Source organism: Nyctereutes procyonoides, unplaced genomic scaffold (genome assembly GCF_905146905.1).
Source record: "Nyctereutes procyonoides isolate TBG_1078 unplaced genomic scaffold, NYPRO_anot_genome, whole genome shotgun sequence".
In the NCBI taxonomy this organism is placed as follows: domain Eukaryota; kingdom Metazoa; phylum Chordata; class Mammalia; order Carnivora; family Canidae; genus Nyctereutes; species Nyctereutes procyonoides.
The window spans coordinates 24,640,232-24,660,189 of record NW_026575125.1 but is presented as its reverse complement, the minus strand read 5'-3'; the positions used below and the strand labels follow the sequence as shown (position 1 = coordinate 24,660,189).

The 19,958-nt window shown below is 43.1% G+C and overlaps 1 protein-coding gene and 1 pseudogene across 1 annotated transcript in view; one reads left to right on the top strand and one right to left on the bottom strand.

Moving 5' to 3' along the window:
* Nucleotides 1–19,958, bottom strand: part of IL1RAPL1 (interleukin 1 receptor accessory protein like 1) — a 1,192,989-nt gene that overhangs the window by 571,100 nt on the left and 601,931 nt on the right. The gene's annotated exons all lie outside the window — the stretch shown is intronic.
* On the top strand, nt 8,791–17,511 carry LOC129517612 (transcription factor SPT20 homolog; annotated as a pseudogene).

The window sequence follows — 19,958 nt, the reverse complement described above, 5'->3', positions numbered from 1 at the left end:
GTTACCATATGATCTAGCAGTTCCACTCCTAGGTATATACCTAAAAGAATTGAAAGTAAGGACTTAAAGAGATACTGGTGTATCAGTGTTCATAGTAGCATTACTTGTTCATAGTAGCATTATTTATAATACCAAAACATAAAAAGAACTCAAAGTCCATCAAAATATGAATAGATAAACAGAATGTGGTATATAAATGCAACAGAATACAACTTGGCCTTTAAAAAGAATAACATTATGATACCTGATGCAACATGGATGAAACTTAAAAATGTTATGCTGAGTGAAGTAAGCCAGACACAAAAGGACAAACTTGTACAACTACACTTATATTGTTAGAATAGGCGAATCCAAAGAGACAAAAGTAAAAGAGAAGTTACCTAAACTGGGGGAAAGAAAGGAATGGGGAGTTTGTACTTAATTTGCACAGAATTTGGAATGACAAACAAAAAAATCTGAAAATGAATAGTGGGGATGGTTGCACCACATTGTCAATGTATTTAGTGCCACTAAAGCATATGATCACAAATGGTTAAAAGAGTATATTTTATGATAGGTATATGTGATCACAATTAAAAAACAATGAATTACACACTTTATTTATTTATTTATTTTTGAATTACACACTTTAAATGCAGGAATTATACAGCATGTGAATTATATCTCAGTAAAGGCACTATTTTTAAAAAGCTTTTACGTATTCTCTCATCTAATCTCCCTGGATCTGATCATATTTAACCCTCTTATTTTAAATATCATCTCCGTGTGTTGTCTCCTGTGTTTGTATCTCCAGCTCTGAACCCTCTCTGAACTCTACATTTGTGTATCCAGTTGCCTATTTAACAAATCTATCCGAAATCTAAAAAGCTACTTGAAACCTAAGGTGCCCCACAAGCAAATCTTTACTTTTTCCCTCAAAGCTACTCTCCCTAGCTTTCCATATGTCACCGATTGCCACTCCATTCCCCTAGCTGCTCACACAAAATACCTAGGACTTCTTTCGGACATCACAGACTCACCCCAACAAGACTAGCATGAGATGAGTGAGAGGGCACCAAAAACTCAATAATTAAGAGAAACACTATTTCAATACAGTGTTTCAAAAATCAAATCAATACAAAAAAATCTATGAGAATAATAAAGGTTTATAATTCTTTACCACTCTGTTTTATATTTATCTTGTCAATGATTGCTAATTGATATTTTCATTTTTTTCTGTATATAGGTATATATTTTGTCCTCCATACAGTGTAAGCACCATGAGAGTGGGAGTTTTATCCGTCTCATTCACCACTTTATTCTATAAATATGTCAGCCATTTACCAGGCTCTAACACTGGCTGACTTCAAGGTTGAATTTTTCCAAGAGAGGATCTGTCATTTCAGGTCCTAGGGTTGGTTATTTCACTTCCTTCCTTTCTTTTTCCCTCCAAACAGAGGGGTGTCTGTGGCTTCCTGCTGTTGCTGACCCCTGGAATGCCTCATGTTATGCCATTTCAGCTCTTCTACCATATTTATAACCCATTTTGTGTATTAAATTTCCCCTACTGAAATACTTGGAATGAATTTGCTTTAACTGACTAGATCGTGGTCAATACAGTAGTTTAGAAAACAAATAGCTCAGTGTTTTATCTACATTATGCATAAATTCCAAAAAGTCTCCCATGAGGTAAATAAAAAGGTACACAAATATAGAGTTATATTTCCAAATAGTACAAATAACACCGTATAAGCATGGAACATTTAATAAAGTAAGGCACTTTTGCATTTTTCTAGCTATGATCAAAGTCTTTTATTGATATTCTAAAACCAAAAAAAAGTATTTAAACAGTGAGTTGGTTTAATTTAAAGGCAGAATTATAGAGTGCCTGGGTGGCTCAGTCAGTTAAACATTTGACTCTAGGTTTTGGCTCAGGTCATGATCTCAGCATTGTGAGATCGAGCCCCGCACTGGGCTCCATACTCAGTGGGCAGTCTGCTTAAAGAATCCCTCTCCCTCGCCGGCTGCCCCTTCCCTGAATCTTGTGTGCTGTTTTTCTCTCTTGCAAATAAATAAATACAACTTAAAAAAATAAAGGCAGAAGTAGACATTTTTGGGGAGAGACCATTTTATTCTGTGACATGCATATTTCACAGTTGGTGTCTTTTCAATCCTTTTTATGTAATTTTAGTATCAATTCCAGTAGATAGTAATTTTTAGATTTTTTTGACTAGAGAGAAGAGCCACTAATCTGAATCACTAAAAGAGCAAATGGTTTAAATGCCAGCAATCCAATAAATAAATAAATAAATAAATAAATAAATAAATAAATAAATAAAGTGTCAAAAACAAAACACAAGTGGATCTAACCTTTACCCAAATATGATAAAGAGGAAAGAGGAGGAAGAGACAGAACTGGGGAGTTGCACAGGCAGCACTCACTAGCAGGCTATGTGATTATGAACAAATAACTAGTCTTCCTTGAACTTCACTTACCTGATCATAAAATTATAAGGATACTTAACTTCCTAGCCCGTGCAAGAAGCAAATAGCATCCTAATGCAAACAGACTTTGTAACGGACAAACGGTTACTCAACACGGATCACTGCTGTTACTATGATGCACAGGTATGGCCTAACCCTTTAGATGACTGTCAACCTGACTACAACTCTTGAATCTTCTCACTTATGCCCAATGCTGTTTCACATACTCTTTGTTATTCATAATATCTCACCTGCCTAAATATGGAATTTATATCATGGTCTCCACTTTTTAAAAGCTTTTCTCCTTTCCAGCAGCACCTCATAAAAGATGAATCCCATAGCCCTTTATATTTAATCTCCTTATCCTACTATGAATACAGTTCTCCTCCATTTCTGTTCTCCAGATCCAACTTTTCATTTTTATAAAAAAGTTCAGTATAAATAGAACACCCTTTCTGGGAGTCAAGTCCCATACATTCGAAATTCAGTTAAACCTGTCTCATATTATTGCCAGAAAGAGCTGCAGTTGCCATGAGGCATAAAGTAGAAGGCATCCCTAGATGCAGCAGGAAGAAAAAAATAAATAAAACAGCATGAATGAGGGCTTGCCTGTTATTAGCTTTGCTCCATTCTTGGTTTTTGATGGAAGAATCACCAATGGGACTCTAGAACTGGAAGGTTAAATAATTGCAGATGTCAATAGCTATATACATGGAACAGACATTTTGAAATTCAGTATTTTCAGAAGTATGGGTCATATGAGAAACACTTATCCTGAGCCAGAGGTTAGGTGGGATAATTACACAGGAGTCTTTGCAACAGTCAGCTGTCAAACCTACTTTGCTGTCAATACTATAAGGTTATTTCTCATGTTCTTCTCATATGAAACAACTATTGCAAAGAAATGAAAATGGCTTTGTTGTATACATGAATTCTAGTTATAATATCTGCTTCTTCCTTAAAAGTCCATTATGATAATGGCCAGACAAAGAAAACTCTTATGGAATGGAGGAGTTCAATCTCATTATATTCAGTCTGATCAGAATTCAGGGACTTCCCAAGTTATTCTTCATACACACATGAACAATATCATAATGATTAACTGGGCATCTTTTACTTCAGTGCTTGTTTGAAGCTACAATTTATGCAACAGCATTGTAATCATTCCCACTCTCAAAAACCCTTCTGTTCACTAGTCTATTAAGTACAATTGTAATTGACTACCTTGGTGGCTAATTTGAAAAAGCTATTACATTGCTTCTGGCTCCTGGTTTTCCTTACTAATATAGATTTATTTGTAATCCAAATTGTACAAAGTATTGCTGCCTAATTTGACTTTGTAGTCACCAATGTCTTTATTTACCATTTATTATGTCTACAATGTATAAAGCACATAACATGAATAAGTCATTAATTTGAATTGTGGCTTTGGGTATGCTAGTCTCTTATTTGTCAAATAAAAGTCTCCATGAAGGATTACATCCTTTCCTGAAATTCCAAACTAACATTATTTATAATATCATTATGCATGTTATATTTACATAATCCATTTATTGCATTATTGGGAGATTTACATAGAGGTAGTCTTTGTGTGCACATTTGTGTACTCTATGTCTACCTGTAACTTACCTCTTCTCCTTCACTAATACAAATCTTTCAGTAGTATCATAAATTATTCTCATTTTCTCAACACAGCCTCATCCCTTTCTGTACTGTGCTCCCAGTTTTCTTTTCATTATTTCTCAGAAAATGTTGTTATTAGTGTTATCAATAATCTCCTGGCTTTCAATCATTATCTGCCTCGAACACAATATAGTATTGAATACTATTTATGTCCAGTCATCTTGAGATTTTATTTGAAGGCCTTTTCCTGGTCTTGCTTTTGTACTTCTATTCACTCTTTTATTTTCCGTTAAATGCCAGAATTTCCCTAGATTTTTGTCCTTGGTATTCATTTCCTCTTGAGTGCTCTTATGCTGCAAAATACTCAGAATAAAGTACTGCTGCCCCCACTGATGGATAACAGTTGTTATCCATCTACAGTATGAAGTAACAAAGGAAATGTTGCATTTTTTAAAAGAAACTGAAAAGTAAATTCTTAATGAATATATGCTAATAGTGAAAAATTCCCACCTAACAGCCTCATCCATCCTGAAGCCAAATCTGGGGGCATATCCTATTACCAGGTTCTCCATTATCCACAGGAATTGGTTCAAATAGCACCCTCAACAACAATCTTTAAGAGTTGTCTCTTTCCCCATACCATTAGCTAACAAGATAAACTATGAAGTATTTTCATTTTTGGAAATTTAATCAGTAAAATAGGTCTCTTATTTTAGTCTTAGCTTATAATTCTATTATTTGTGAGGTTGAATGTCTTTTCATATACTTAAGTGGTATTTGTATTCCTTCTTTTGTGAACTATCATTTTGACCTTTTTTTTCCTTTTAGGTTAATGATATTATTTTTATTAATTTGTAGACAGTTTTTGAGGTTAAATTATGAGATGGGAAACACTGAAAAAAATTTGAGACCGGGTAGATTAGAGCATCAGTTATTGAGGTATCCAGAGAAAGGAGCATGGAAAAAGCACAGTGCCAGAGGTGGTCAACTCCCTTAGGAAGAGAGTGAGGTACCTTTGAGAGGAAATGTTTCCTTTGAATATTTAATGGTGAAGGGGGAAAAAGGGCTGACTACAAATAAAGGGCTCTCGTGAACCAAGATTGTGTCAAAGAATCAGAAGAAACCAGACTTGTAAAAAAATGTACTATTTGTTTTAAAAAAAACTACCACTACCACCACCAACAATAAAAATAGTAAAATCCACATGTCATAATGACAGCAAAAGAAGGTGGTCTTGAAGTATGAAGTCAAGTAAGCCATGGGATCACCTTACCCTACTCATCTCAAAGTGTCTTCTATTGCCGATTCAGGAAAAAAAATGAGAATCAGTTCAGCAAACAAAACCATTGGAAAGCACACGTACACACACACATATCTACAGACAAAGCAGAGGAAAATTTTAACTCAACACCTCAGGGATTTTATATTTAAATAAGTGATTGTAGAATTAGAAGAACACCGTGATTCATAAAATTAAAAAAAACAACTCCAAATAAAAAGGACAAATAACAGGAAGATGTGAAGCAGGAGCTAATCAAATTCAGGAGAGACAGGAAATGAATGAAGACTAAATTATAAAGTGCTTATGGTAGGCAGAATTTTTTAAATGTCCAATGAAAGATGACCCACTCTAATGCTCAGCACACTTGAATATAATGACTTATCACTCCTTTAATTATGATATGTTATGAGGCACCATAACTTAAAATAGGGAAGATGATCCCACATTCTCCAGATGGGCCCTTAAAAGGCTAGAGCTTTCTCTATCTGGTAGCAGAAGAGGAAGTCTGAGACATTTGAGGCATGAAAAGGATTCAATAAATTATCACTAGTGTAAAGGTGGAGGAAGACATTTGACAGAGAAAGAATATGAGCAACTTTTAGGAGCTAAGAGTGGTCCCTGGCTGACAATTAGGAAGAAAACAGAAACTTTATTACTATAACCACAAGAATCTAAATTTGGCTAACTACTTGAAGTGGATTTTTTACCCAGATCCTCCAATTAAGAATCTGGACCAGGCAACCTTAACTTTTCACTTGTGAGATCCTAAGCTGAGCCTGCTATGTGTTCTGAACAACAGAACTGTGGGAAAACAAAAATGGGTATTGTTTTTGGCCAAGAAGTTTGTGGTAATTTGTTATGGTAGCAATACAAAATTAAAATAGTTCTCAAGGGAGAATAGGTATAGCCACATTTAACAGAGGTTAATAAAGAATAGAAAAGAGACAAGAGGTAATACAAAAAAGTTTAAAGATGAATTTAAAGACCAAATGTGAGACCTGACACCACCAAAATCCTGGAAAAGAACACAAGTAGTAACTATTTTGACATCCACTATAGCAACTTCCCTCTAGATATATCTCCTGGGGCAAGGGGAACAAGAACAAAAGCAAAAATAAATGTTTGGGACTACATTAAAATAAAAAGAAACAATAAACACATCTAAAAGGCATCCCACTGAATGGGAGAAGATATTTGCAAATGACGTATCTGATAAAGAGTTAAGTATTCAAAATACATAAATAACTTAGATAAATTGACACCCAAAAAACCCCAAATAATCTAATTTAAAAACCAACAGAAGAAATGAACATACGTTCTTCAAAGAAGATATCCAGATGGCCAAAAGACACATGAAAAGATGCTCAACAGGGACACCTGGGTAGCTCAGTGGTTGAGTGTCTGCCTTTGATTCAGGTCGTGATCCTGGGGTCCTGGGATCAAGTCCTGCATCAGGCTCATTGCAAGGGGTCTGCTTCTCCTCTGCCTGTATCTCTGCCTCTCTCTCTGTGTGTATCTCTCATGAATAAATAAATAACATCTTTTTTTTTTAAAGAAAATATGCTCAACATCACTCATCATCAGGGAAGTGCAAATCAAAACTACAATGAGATACCACCTCATAACTGTCAGAATGGGTAAAATAAAAAACACAAGAAACAATAAGTATTGGCGAGGATGGGGAGAAAAAGAACTCTCTTGTACTGTTGGTGGGAAAGTAAACTGGTGAAGCCACTGTGAAAAAACAGTACAGAGGTTCCTAAAAAAGTTAAAAATGGAAATACCTTAAGATCCAGTAATTGCACTACTGGTTTTTTACCCAAAAAACACAAAAATAGTAATTCAAAGGGATACATGCACCCCTGTGTTTACAGGAGCATTATTTACCATAGCTAAGCTATGGAAGCAGCTCTAGAGTCCACTGGCTGATGAATGTTTAAAGAAGATGTGAAATATATATCTATATAGATATCTATATAGATATAATTCAGGCATAAAAGAATTAAATCTTGCCATTTGTAGCAATATGGAAAGAACTGAATATAATGCTAAGGGAACTAAGTCAGTCATAGAAAGACAAATGCAATATAATTTCACTCATATGTGGAGTTTAAGAAATAAAACAAATGAGCAAGGGAAAAAAAAGAGAGACAAATTAAGAAACAGATTCCTAATTACAGAGAACAATTTGATGGTTATCAGAGGGGAAAGTGGGTTAAAAAGGCAATGGGGATTAAGGACCGAATTTATCATGATGAACACTGGATGATGTATGGAATTGCTGAATCACTACGTTGTACACCTGAAACTAATATAACACTGTATGCTAACCATATGAAATTAAAATAAAATAAAAAATGATATTTTCTGAACTTCCAGAGAAAAAGGCCAAGACACTTACCAAAAAAAGAAAACACAAACCACAACAGCAAAGTAACATTTTTCAAGAATCTAAAGGAAAGGACAGAGTATGACCCAAGATTTTATTATCAGCAAAGTTTTAAACATTAAAAAAAGAATCTAAAAAATAAAAAAATAAAATAAAAAAATAAAAAAAAGAATCTTAGAAAATACAATACATATAAATGCTTCCTACAAGTAGAGAATGAAAATTTTACAGTGCAATGATTGAGAGGGATTTAGAGAAGTTTTAGTAGTGAGCATACTTAATTGATGATCTGGTACTAAAATAAAGGCAGTATTAAGTATTAGAGTTGTAAGAATAACAAATATTACTCACTCTGATGAAGTAGAAACAAAAACAAAAAAACTAAAAAATGCAAAGAAAAGGGAGAAAGGACATATTTACAAGTGTGATTTTTCTTTGTTCTTTGATTTATGAGAACAAAGTAAAGAGAGACACTGCATCACCCTCAAGAAATGGTTTCTGTTATTATCCTGTAGAACCACATTGGCTGTGCGAAGACGCGGGGCCCAGCTCGGCAACAGGAAGTGCACGCACCACAACAGGAAGTGCACGCACCACAACAGGAAGTGCACGCACCACAACAGGAAGTGCAGACCACTGAACGCGACACCGCCAAGGAGGCGGAAGGTGCTGCCCGAGGGAACACGCAGGCGCACAAAACGCAGTGTAACTTGACCCCTCCGCGTCGACTTCCGGCCTAATCGAGGGCAACGACGCGAGGCTGACTGAGGCAAGGCCCGGCGCAGAGGCTTCAGCCTCTCCAGATACAGGTATTTGAGGGGACTTGCAAAAATTCTGTATGTCACTTTCTTGTTGGCGGGTTTCTTAGTATCAATTTTTAAGTTAAGCCACTTAACTTAACTAGTTAAGCCACTAGTTTGTGGCTCCCACTGTGTAGGTGCGGCGCTTGTGAGACTCTGACGTGAGAGACGGTAAGTAGAGGCCTCAGGGCGCGTGGGTTTTCTCTACTTTGTAGGGCCCCTTTTGCAGCACGATGCAAGACGCCGTAGAACGAGCTCTGGACCGTGCGGACTATGTCATCGCGAGTGCCCAGCAGAGGCCTCCTAAAAGGAAATGCTCGTCGAGTGGGGCAGCAACTCTGTTTGAAAAGCTTTATGACATCTACGTGGAAGAGTGTGGGAAAGAGCCCGAGGCTATGGAGGAACTGAGAAGCAACACGAACTTGTTAGAGAAGCTGGTTAGGAGAGAGTCGTTGGCGTGTTTAGTGGTCAACCTACACCCAGGAGGGGAGGGATACTCGCTGATGCTGGAGGGGAAGCAGGGCTCGTGCTCGGAGACCATTCGGCTGCCTTACGAGGAAGGCGAACTGCTTGAATACCTGGATGCTGAAGAGTTGCCTCCTGCCCTGGTGCATCTCCTGGAACAAGCTCAGGTTAACATTTTCCACTGTGGGTGTGTCATAGCCCAGGTACGGGACTACAGGCAGTGCAGCCACGCCGAGCCTGCCGGCTACCAGACCAGGCACGTTCTCCTGCGCCCCACGATGCAGACTTTAGCCTGCGACGTGCAGTCCATAACCAGCGATGGCCAGCAGTGGACCGAGGAAGAGAAACTGTTGCTTGAGAGCCAGCTGATCTTGGCTACCGCCGAACCCCTGTGTCTTGATCCTTCTATATCAGTAGCCTGCGCTGCAAACAGGCTGCTCTATAACAAACAGAAGATGAACACTCGCCCGATGAAAAGGAGCTTCAAGAGGTATTCCGCACCCTCGCTGACTCGCCAGCAGGAGCTGTCTCAATGCCCACCTCCTCCCGAGCTGGGACTATGGGCCTCTTGCAAAAAAAGCAAAGAAAGTAAAACAAGTGAGAATTCTGACTTCATAATTTCTAAAGCAGGTTATTCTGTAGATACGTGGAAACAGAGACCCTGTGACTTGGCTGTCCCTTCTGAAGTGGATGTGCAGAAATATGTCAAATGGGAGAAGTGTGTTAAATATGATGACTCAAAATCAACAGTCTTGCCAGCCCATGAGGTAAAAGATGATTCTGTATTTGGATATGAAGGTGGTGATGAGTCTCAGACAACAAAGGCAACCTTCATGAAGTCGTTTAATGATCCACTTATCTCTGGAAAAAGAAAGCGACGTAAAGTCAGAAATGAGAGATCGATGTCTCCTCCACACCCTTCCACAGATGACCGTTCAAATAATGTGCTTTCTGGGTCCAAGAGTGATACTGAGGTTGTAATCATTCAGTCAGAGGTCTTGGTCCATCAGAAGGCCCAGTGTCCGGTCACCACGTCATCATACAGCTCCAGTGGATCAGCCAGCCCCAGCAGACTTCCTCCAGAGAAAGAAACAGAACAGCCTAAGATCTTGTCAGTTCAGTCTTCAGTCCTGGGGAAGGGAGTCAGACATCCATCTACAACCATCAAACTTCCCTCGAGCTCAGGAAAGAATTTGTCAGGTGACAGTTTTACTCCATTGCAAGGAAGCAGCTTTCTTAAATCTCCATCTCCTGTTCTTGCTTCTAAGCTACCAGGTCTTTCCCAGATATCATCTCTGGAAGTGAATCCAGTTAGCATATTTCCTGTAGCAATCCTGTCTACTGCCAGCTCACCACAAAGAACCAGGGCCACTGAGGACATAGGTAATTCCCAGGTAACCTCTGTGGAAGTGAATCAAGTTACCATACTTCCGGCAGCCACCCTGTCTACTACCAGCTCATCACCAAGAACCCTGGTCACTCAAGTCACAGCCAGCCCCCAGAAATCATCTATGGGGGTGATTCAAGTTCCCACGCTCCCTGCAGCCACTTCATCCATTACCAGCTCATCACAAAAAAACCTGGCCACCCAAGACATGGCCGGCTCCCAGATATCATCGATGGATGTGATACCAGTCATCACACATCCTACAGCCACTTACTGTACTACCAGCTCAACACAGAGAACCCTGGCCACGCAAGGCACCACTGATTCCCAGAAAACCTCTATGGAGGTGATTCAAGTTAGCGTGCTTCCTCCAGTAACTTCACCCACTACCAGCTCATCACCAAGAACCCTGGCCACTCAAGTCACAGCCAGCTCCCAGATATCATCTATGGGGGTGATTCAAGTTAGCACCCTCCCTGCAGCCACTTCATCCACAGCCAGCTCACCACAAAAATACCTAGCCACCCAAGACACAGCTGGCTCCCAGAAATCATCGACAGGTGTGATACCAGTTATCACACTTGCTCCAGCCACTTACTCTACTACAAGCTCAATGCAGAGAACCCTGGCCACCCAAGGCACCGCTGGTTTCCAGAAACCCTCTATGGAAGTGATTCAAGTTAGCGTGCCTCCTCCAGCCACTTTGTTGACCACAAGCGCATCACAAAAAAACCTGGCACACCAAGACACGGCCGTGTCCCAAAAATCATTGAAGGATGTGATACAAGTTATCACACTTCCTGCAGCCACTTACTCTACTGCCATCTCAACACAGAGAACACTGGCCAGCCAAAGCATCACCGGTTCTGAGACACACTCTATGGAAGTGATTCGAGATAGCGTGCTTCCTCCAGCCACTTCATCCACTACCAGCTCGTCACAAAGACCACTGGCCCCCCAAGTCATAGCCAGCTCCAAGGAATCATCTATGGAAGTGATTCAAGGTAGCACACTTCCTGCAACCACTTCATCCACTATGAGCTCATCACAAAGACCGCTGGTCCCCAAAGTCACAGTCAGCTACCAGAAATCATCTACGGATGTGATTCGATTTAGCATGCTTCCTCCAGGCACTTTGTCTACTACCAGCTCATCAGAAAGACCTCTGGCCCCCCAAGTCACAGCCAGTTCCCAGAAATCATCTACAGAAGGGATTCGAGTTAGCATGCTTCTTCCAACCATTTTGTCCACTACCAGTTCATCAGAAAGACCTCTGGCCATGCAAGGCACCACCAGCTCCCAGAAACCCTGTGAGGAAGCGATTCAAATTAGTATGCTTCCTCTAGCGACTTCATCGACTACCAGCTCATCACAAAGACCACTGGCCCCCAAAGTCACAGCCAGCTACCAGAAATCATCTACGGATGTGATTCGAGTTACCACGCTTCCTCCAGCCACTTTGTCCACTACCAGCTCATCACAAAGACCGCTGGCCCCCCAAGTCACAGCCAGCTCCCAGGAATCATCAACAGAAGTGATTCGAATTATCACACTTCCTGCTGCCACCATGTCTGCTACTAGCTCATCACAAAGAACCCTGACCCAAAAAGTAACAGCCAGCTCCCAAAAATCACCTACAGATGGGATTCGAGTTAGCACAATTCCTCCACCCACTTTGTCCACGAACAGATCATCACAAAGACCTCTGGCCAACCAAGGCACTGCCAGCTCCCAGAAACCCTCTATGGATGTGATTCGAGTTAGTGCACTTCCTCCTGCCACTTTGTCCACCACCAGTTCATCAGAAAGAAACCTGGTCCACCAAGTCATGGCCAGCTCCCAGAAATCATCTACAGAAGGGATTCGAGTTAGTGTGTTTCCTGCAGCCACTTCATCCACTACCAGCTCATCACAAAGACCGCTGGCCCCCAAAGTCACAGCCAGCTCCCAGGAATCGGCTACAGAGGCGATTCGAGTTATCACACTTCCTGCAGCCACTTTATGCACTACCAGCTCATTACAAAGACCGCTGGCCCCTCAAGTCGCAGGCAGTTCCCAGAAATCAACTACAAAAGTGATTCAAGTTAGAACACTTCCTGCTGCCACCCTGTCTGCTACCAGCTCATCACAAAGAACCCTGGCCCCCAAAGTCACAACAAGCTCCCAGAAATCATCTACGGATGTGATTCGAATTACCACGCTTCCTCCAGCCACTTTGTCCACTACCAGCTCATCACAAAGACCTCTGGCTACCCAAGGCACTGCCAGCTCACAGAAACCCTCTATGGAAGTGACTCGACTTAGTGTGCTTCCTTCAGCCACTTTCTCCACCACCAGTTCATCAGAAAGAAACCTGGTCCCCGAAGTCATGGCCAGCTCCCAGAAATCATCTACAGAAGTGATTCGAATTAGTGTGCTTCCTGCAGACACTTCATGCACTACCAGCTCATTACAAAGACCGCTGGCTCCCACAGTCACAGCCAGCTCCCAGAAGTCAGCTACGGAAGTGATTCGAGTTTGCACCCTCCCTGCAGCCACTTCATCCACTACCAGCTCGTCACAAAAAAACCTGGCCACCCAAGAAACGGCCGACTCCCAGAAGTCATCGAAGGATGTGATACCAGTTATCACACTTCCTGTAGCCACCATGTCTGCTACCAGCTCATCACAAAGAACCCTGACCCCCGAAGTCACAGCCAGCTCCCAGAAATCATCTACAGAAGTGATTCCTGATAGCACGCGTCCACCAGCCACTTTGTCCAGTACAAGCTCATCACAAAGACCTCTGGCCATGCAAGGCACCGCCAGCTCCCAGAAACCCTCTAAGGAATTGATTCGAGTAACTGTGCTTCCTCCAGGCACTTTGTCCACCACCAGTTTATCAGAAGGAAACTTGGTTCCCGAAGTCATGGCCAGCTCCCAGAAATCATCTACAGAAGTGATTCGAGTTAGTGTGCTTGCTGCAGCCACTTCATCCACTACCGGCTCATCAGAAAGACCACTGGCCGCCCTAGACAGAGCCAGCTCCCAGAAACCCTCTATGGAGGCGATTCGAGTTAGTGTGCTTCCTCCAGGCACTTCATCTAATACCAGGTCATCACAAAGACCACTGGTCCCCAAAGTCACAGCCAGTTCCCAGAAATCATCTTCAGAAGTGATTCAAGGTAGCAAGCTTCCTCCAACCGTTTTGTCCACTACCAGCTCATCACAAAGACCTCTGGCCACGCAAGGCACCGCCAGCTTCCAGAAACCCTCTATGGAGGCGATTCGAGTTAGTGTGCTTCCTCCAGGCACTTCATCTAATACCAGGTCATCACAAAGACCACTGGTCCCCAAAGTCACAGCCAGTTCCCAGAAATCATCTTCAGAAGTGATTCAAGGTAGCACGCTTCCTCCAACCGTTTTATCCACTACCAGGTCATCACAAAGACCTCTGGCCACGCAAGGCACCGCCAGCTTCCAGAAACCCTCTATGGAGGCGATTCGAGTTAGTGTGCTTCCTCCAGGCACTTCATCTAATACCAGGTCATCACAAAGACCACTGGTCCCCAAAGTCACAGCCAGTTCTCAGAAATCATCTTCAGAAGTGATTCAAGGTAGCACGCTTCCTCCAACCGTTTTGTCCACTACCAGCTCATCACAAAGACCTCTGGCGACGCAAGGCACCGCCAGCTCCCAGAAACCACCTGTGGAAGCGATTCGAGTTAGTGTGCTTCCTCCAGGCACTTCATCCACTACCAGCTCATCACAAAGACCGCTGGCCCCCAAAGTCACAGCCAGCTCCCAGGAATCAGCTCCGGAAGTGATTCCAATTAGCACGCTCCCTCCAACCATTTTTTCCACTACCAGCTCATCACAAAGACCTCTGGCAATGCAAGGTACCGCCAGCTTCCAGAAACCCTCTGTGGATGTGATTCAAGTTAGTGTGCTTCCTCCAGCCACTTCATTGACTAGCAGCTCATCACAGAGAGAGCTGGCCCCTCAAGTCACAGCCAGTTCCCAGAAATCATCTTCAGAAGTGATTCAAGGTAGCACGCTTCCTCCAACCATTTTGTCCACTACCAGTTCATCACAAAGACCTCTGGCCACACAAGGCCCTGCCAGCTCCCTGAAACCCTCTGTGGAAGCGATTCGAGTTAGCATGCTTCCACCAGCCACTTCATTGACTGCCAGTCTATCACAAAGACGACTGGCACCCAAAGTCACAGCCAACTCTCAGAAAGCATCTAGGGCTATGATTCAAATTAGCACTCTTCCTCCAACCATTTTGTCCACTACCAGCTCATCACAAAGACCTCTGGCCAAGCAGGGCACCGCCAGCTCCCAGAAACCCTCTGTGGATACGATTCAAGTTAGAGTGCTTCCTCCAGCCACTTCATCGACTACCAGCTCATCACAAAGACCTCTGGCCCCCATAGTAACATCCAGCTCCCAGGAATCATCTACAGAAGTGATTCAAGATAGCACGCTTCCTCCACCCATTTTGTCCACTACCAGTTCATCAGAAAGACCTCTGGCCACGCAAGGCACCACCAGCTCCCAGAAACCCTCTGTGGATGTGATTCGAGTTAGTGTGCTTCCTTCAGCCACTTCATCCATACCAGCTCATCACAAAGACCGCTGGCCCCCAAAGTAACAGCCAGCTCCCAGAAATCATCTACGGATGTGACTCGAATAAGCACGCTTCCTCCAGCTTTTTTGTCCACTACCAGCTCATCTCAAAGACCACTGGCCCCCCAAGTCACAGCCATCTCCCAGAAATCATCTACAGAATTGATTCAAGGTAGCACGCTTCCTCCAACCATTTTGTCCACTACCAGCTCATCACAAAGACCTCTGGCCACGCAAGGCACCACCAGCTCCCAGAAACCCTCTGTGGATGTGATTCGAGTTAGTGTGCTTCCTTCAGCCACTTCATCCATACCAGCTCATCACAAAGACCGCTGGCCCCCAAAGTAACAGCCAGCTCCCAGAAATCATCTACGGATGTGACTCGAATAAGCACGCTTCCTCCAGCTTTTTTGTCCACTACCAGCTCATCTCAAAGACCACTGGCCCCCCAAGTCACAGCCATCTCCCAGAAATCATCTACAGAATTGATTCAAGGTAGCACGCTTCCTCCAACCATTTTGTCCACTACCAGCTCATCACAAAGACCTCTGGCCATGCAAGGCACCGCCAGCTCCCAGAAACCCTCTGTGGATGCAATTCAAGTTAGAGTGCTTCCTCCAGCCACTTCATCAACTAACAGCTCATCACAAAGACCGCTGGCCCCTATAGTCACAGCCGGCTCCCAGAAATCTCCTACAGAAGTGATTCGAGTTAGCTCGCTTCCTCCAACCATTTTGTCCACTACCAGTTCATCACAAAGACCACTGGCCTCACAAGGTACCACCAGCTCCCAGAAACCCTCTGTGGATGCTATTCAAGTTAGTGTGCTTCTTCCCGCCACTTCATCCACTACCAGCTCATCACAAAGACAACTGGCCCCCCAAAGTCCCAGCCAGCACCCAGGAATCATCTACTGAAATGATTTGAGTTAGCACACATCCTGAAGCATCTCTGTCCACCAGCAGCTCATCACAAAGAACTCTGGCCACTGAAGGCACTGCCAGCTCCCAGAAACCTTCTGTGGAAGTCATTCGGGTGAGCATGCTTCCTCAGCCATTTCGCACAGTACCAGCTCATCACTAAGAACTCTGGCCACCCCGGTCACGGCCAGCCCCCAGCAATCCTCTATGGAAGTGAATCAAATTAGCACACTTCCTCCAGCCACTTTGTGTACTATAAGCTCATCACAAAGAACCCTTACCCCCAAGGTCACAGCCAGCTCCCAGAAATCATCTACAGATGTGATTTGAGTTAGCACACTTCCTCCAGCCACTTTGTCTACTGTCAGCTCACCACAAAGAACCCTGGCCCCCCAAGTCACAACCAGCTCCCAGAAATCTTCTATGGATATGGTTTGAGTTAGCATGGTTCCTGCCTCCGCTCTGTCCACTACCAGCTCATCACAAAGAACCCTGGCGCCCCCCAAGTCACAGCCAGCTCCCTGAAATCATCTACAGATGTGATTCGAGTGTGCCAGCTTCCTCCAGCTGCTTTGTCTACTACCAGCTCATCACAAAGAACCCTGGCACCCCAAGTCACAGCCAGCTCCCAGAAACCATCTACAGATGTGATTCAAGTTCGTACTCTTCCTCCAGCCACATTTTCAACTACCAGTTAATCGCAAAAAAAACCCTAACCACCCAGGGTCTTGTCCCTTCCGAGAAATCATCTGTGGAAGTGAATCGAGTTAGCACATATCCTGCAACCTCTTTGTCTACCAGCTCATCACAAAGCGGCCTGGCCACCTCAGTCACAGCTGACTCCAGTGGCCACAACATCATCAAAGTGGTGGGCCCTCGTTATGAGTCCAGGCTTTGGGGAGTGGATCTGGTCCTGGGCAGGGCTCTACCTCTGGGACCACAGCTCCTTCGGGAACCAAGCCCAGTAGCCTGCCCTCGGGAGCTCAGCCACCACAGGCTCCTTCTCAAGTAGGTGTTTAATTTATTTTAAAAATTGCCTCAAATATTAGGCCAGTAACTGTACTCCAGCTTCCAGAAAGTTCTCTCCTTTTGAACACGCAACAGCAGCCTCAGCGACAGTGGCTTTATCAGTTGATTCCACAACAACCTCAGCAACCCACTACTTCTAGTCAACAGCCCACAACTTCCTGTCCTCAGCAGCCAGTGCCACAGGGTTCAAGTGCAGAAGGTTCATCTGGTCAGAGAGCAGCCTCATCTGCTCAGCAAGACATTGTCCTTAACCTCCCTGGAGCAGGAAGTTTTCTGCAGCCCCAGGCAGCAGTGGTGGTGCCTCTAGGCTCTGTGGAGAGTCAGAAAACATCGGAGCAGAGCCATCCTGGGCAAACAGTACAGCTGTCCCTGCCTCACAGCCACAGCCCAAGCAGCAGGTACAGTTGAGAATTTTGCAGGGCCCAGTGGCTGTGGCAACTGCAGTCACCCAGACAGCTCAGCTACATCCACTTAGTGAGTAGACAGCAAACCAGTCAAAAGGTAAAATGAAGAGAAGCACATCAACTACTCCAGAATCCTAGATCTTACATCACTTTTCCTTCTGTTTCTAAAAAAGCAAGACAAAAACATTGAAGCAAAGGGTTTCTGAATTTTTACTTCATCTTTAATGTCTCACTATTTGAACTGCTGGGTATACAAACCATACAGAAGCACAACCTAGTGCTTCTGATATAAAAACAGGGAAATGGTTTAATGAAAAAACAAATGAATGGATGGACTTTGATGTTAACCACCATCAGGTCAATATCCCAGCTCTGCAATTTGCCAACTTTAAGCCTATTTCCTTACTTCACTGAGTCTCCGTTTCTTTATCTGTAAACTATGAATAGGAATAATCACTTATTAAGTTTATTGTCAAGGTTAATGTAAGACATTAAATATTGAAATTGAAGTATTTTAATATAAATATTAAATATTTGAAAGAAATAAACATAAGTATTTATGCTTAAAATAAACTATAATAATAATGTTAGTCCAAATAACAGTATTGTTACATTACATAAAAGCCAACCTTGGAATCAACAGCAAATATGCCACAGGAAATTAATTATTCAAAAAAAACACACTAGACTTTTAAATGTATAAATTATACATGTACACATCTTTTAGATTTTCAAAGTACATAGTTATAAGTACAGCTATAGACATACACATATAGATATAGAGATTTTAATCCTCTATTAAATAAACAGTAGCCTTTTTACTCTACCTAGATGCCCCACATTTTGAATTCTCTCTCTGATAAAACTGGATGCATTAGGCACTTGTAATTTCGTTCTTCAGTAATTGAGGAATGATTTGGATATATGACTCAATATCATTTGCCAGACAATATTATTCAAATGCATTATTCATGTGGTGCTTATTATTTTGCAAACATTTCATAATATACAAATGCACCTGCTATCTGCCTCTTGCTCCTCTATTCTGTCTCAATTATTTTGTCCCCATCAGACAAGATAATAATCACAAGAGAGAAAAGGCAAAAGTTTCTTAACTTATAATGGACAAGTAAATGAAAATTGTTAAGTTTAGATGCACTGATGAAACAAACTACAACAGGGAATTATAGACACAAGAATAAATAATTGTGATATGAAAATATCTTTAATATAGCTGCTAATTTAAAACGATTTCTGCAGCTCATAAACAGTATATTTTATGATAGCAGTGTACAGTAAGAAACTTAATGGCTACATTAAAACGCCCTCCTCCCCAATTTAAGTGAATTCATAAATGTGGATAATACTTTTAAAACACTTATAAGTAGTGGCACTTGAGTGGCTCAGTTGGTTAATCATTCGACTCTTGCTTTCTGGTCAGGTCATGATCCCAGGGTCCTGAGGCAGAGCCCTGCCCTCAGCAGGGAGCCTGCTTCTCCCCTCCTCAAATAAATAAATCTTTTAAAAAATAAAATAAAATACTTATTTAGGTGACAAAAATGTCACCTTCAGGACTTTTTGGAATTGAAGTTTGCTTGAAAAGAATGAGCTATTGGAAACATCATAAAATATATTTGTTAACATTATATGGTCTCATTCATTTGGGGAATACAAAAAATAGTGAAAGGGAATAAAGGGGAAAGGAGAAAAATGAGTGGGAAATATCAGAGAGGGTGACAGAACATGAGAGATTCCTAACTCTGGGAATCGAACAAGAGGTGGTAGAAAAGGAGGTGGGCGGGGGGTGGGGGTGACTGGGTGATGGGCACTGAGGGGGGCACTTGATGGGATGAGCACTGGGTGTTATTCTATATGTGGGCAAATTGAACATCAATAAAAATAAACAAACAGAGGAGGGGCAAGACGGCGGAAGAGTAGGGTCCCCAAATCACCTGTCCCCACCAAATTACCTAGATAACTTTCAAATCATCCTGAAAATCTACGAATTCGGCCTGAGATGTAAAGAGAGACCAGCTGGAACACTACAGTGAGAAGAGTCCGCGCTTCTATCAAGGTAGGAAGACGGGGAAAAAGAAATAAAGACACAAAAGGCCTCCGAGGGGGAGGGGCCCGCGAGGAGCCGGGCTGAGGCCGGGGCGAGTGTCCCCAGGACAGGAGAGCCCCGTCCCGGAGGAGCAGGAGCTGCACCAACCTTCCCGGGGGAAAGGGGCTCGCAGGGAGTTAGAGCAGGACCCAGGAGGGCGGGGATGCCCTCGGGCTCCCTGGGACACTAACAGACACCTGCGCCCCGGGGAGTGCGCCGAGCTCCCTAAGGGCTGCAGCGCGCACGGCGGGACCCGGAGCAGCTCGGAGGGGCACGGGCGGCGGCTCCGCGGAGGGGGCTGCGGGCGGGAGCAGCTCGGAGGGGCACGGGCGGCGGCTCCGGAGGGGCTGCGGGCGGGAGCAGCTCGGAGGGCTCGGCGGCGGCTCCGCGGAGGCGGCTGCGGGGCGGGAGCGCGAATCCAACAGCGCAGGCCCCGGAGCACAGGGCGCCGGGATACAGCCCAGGATCTGGCCTCCCCCGG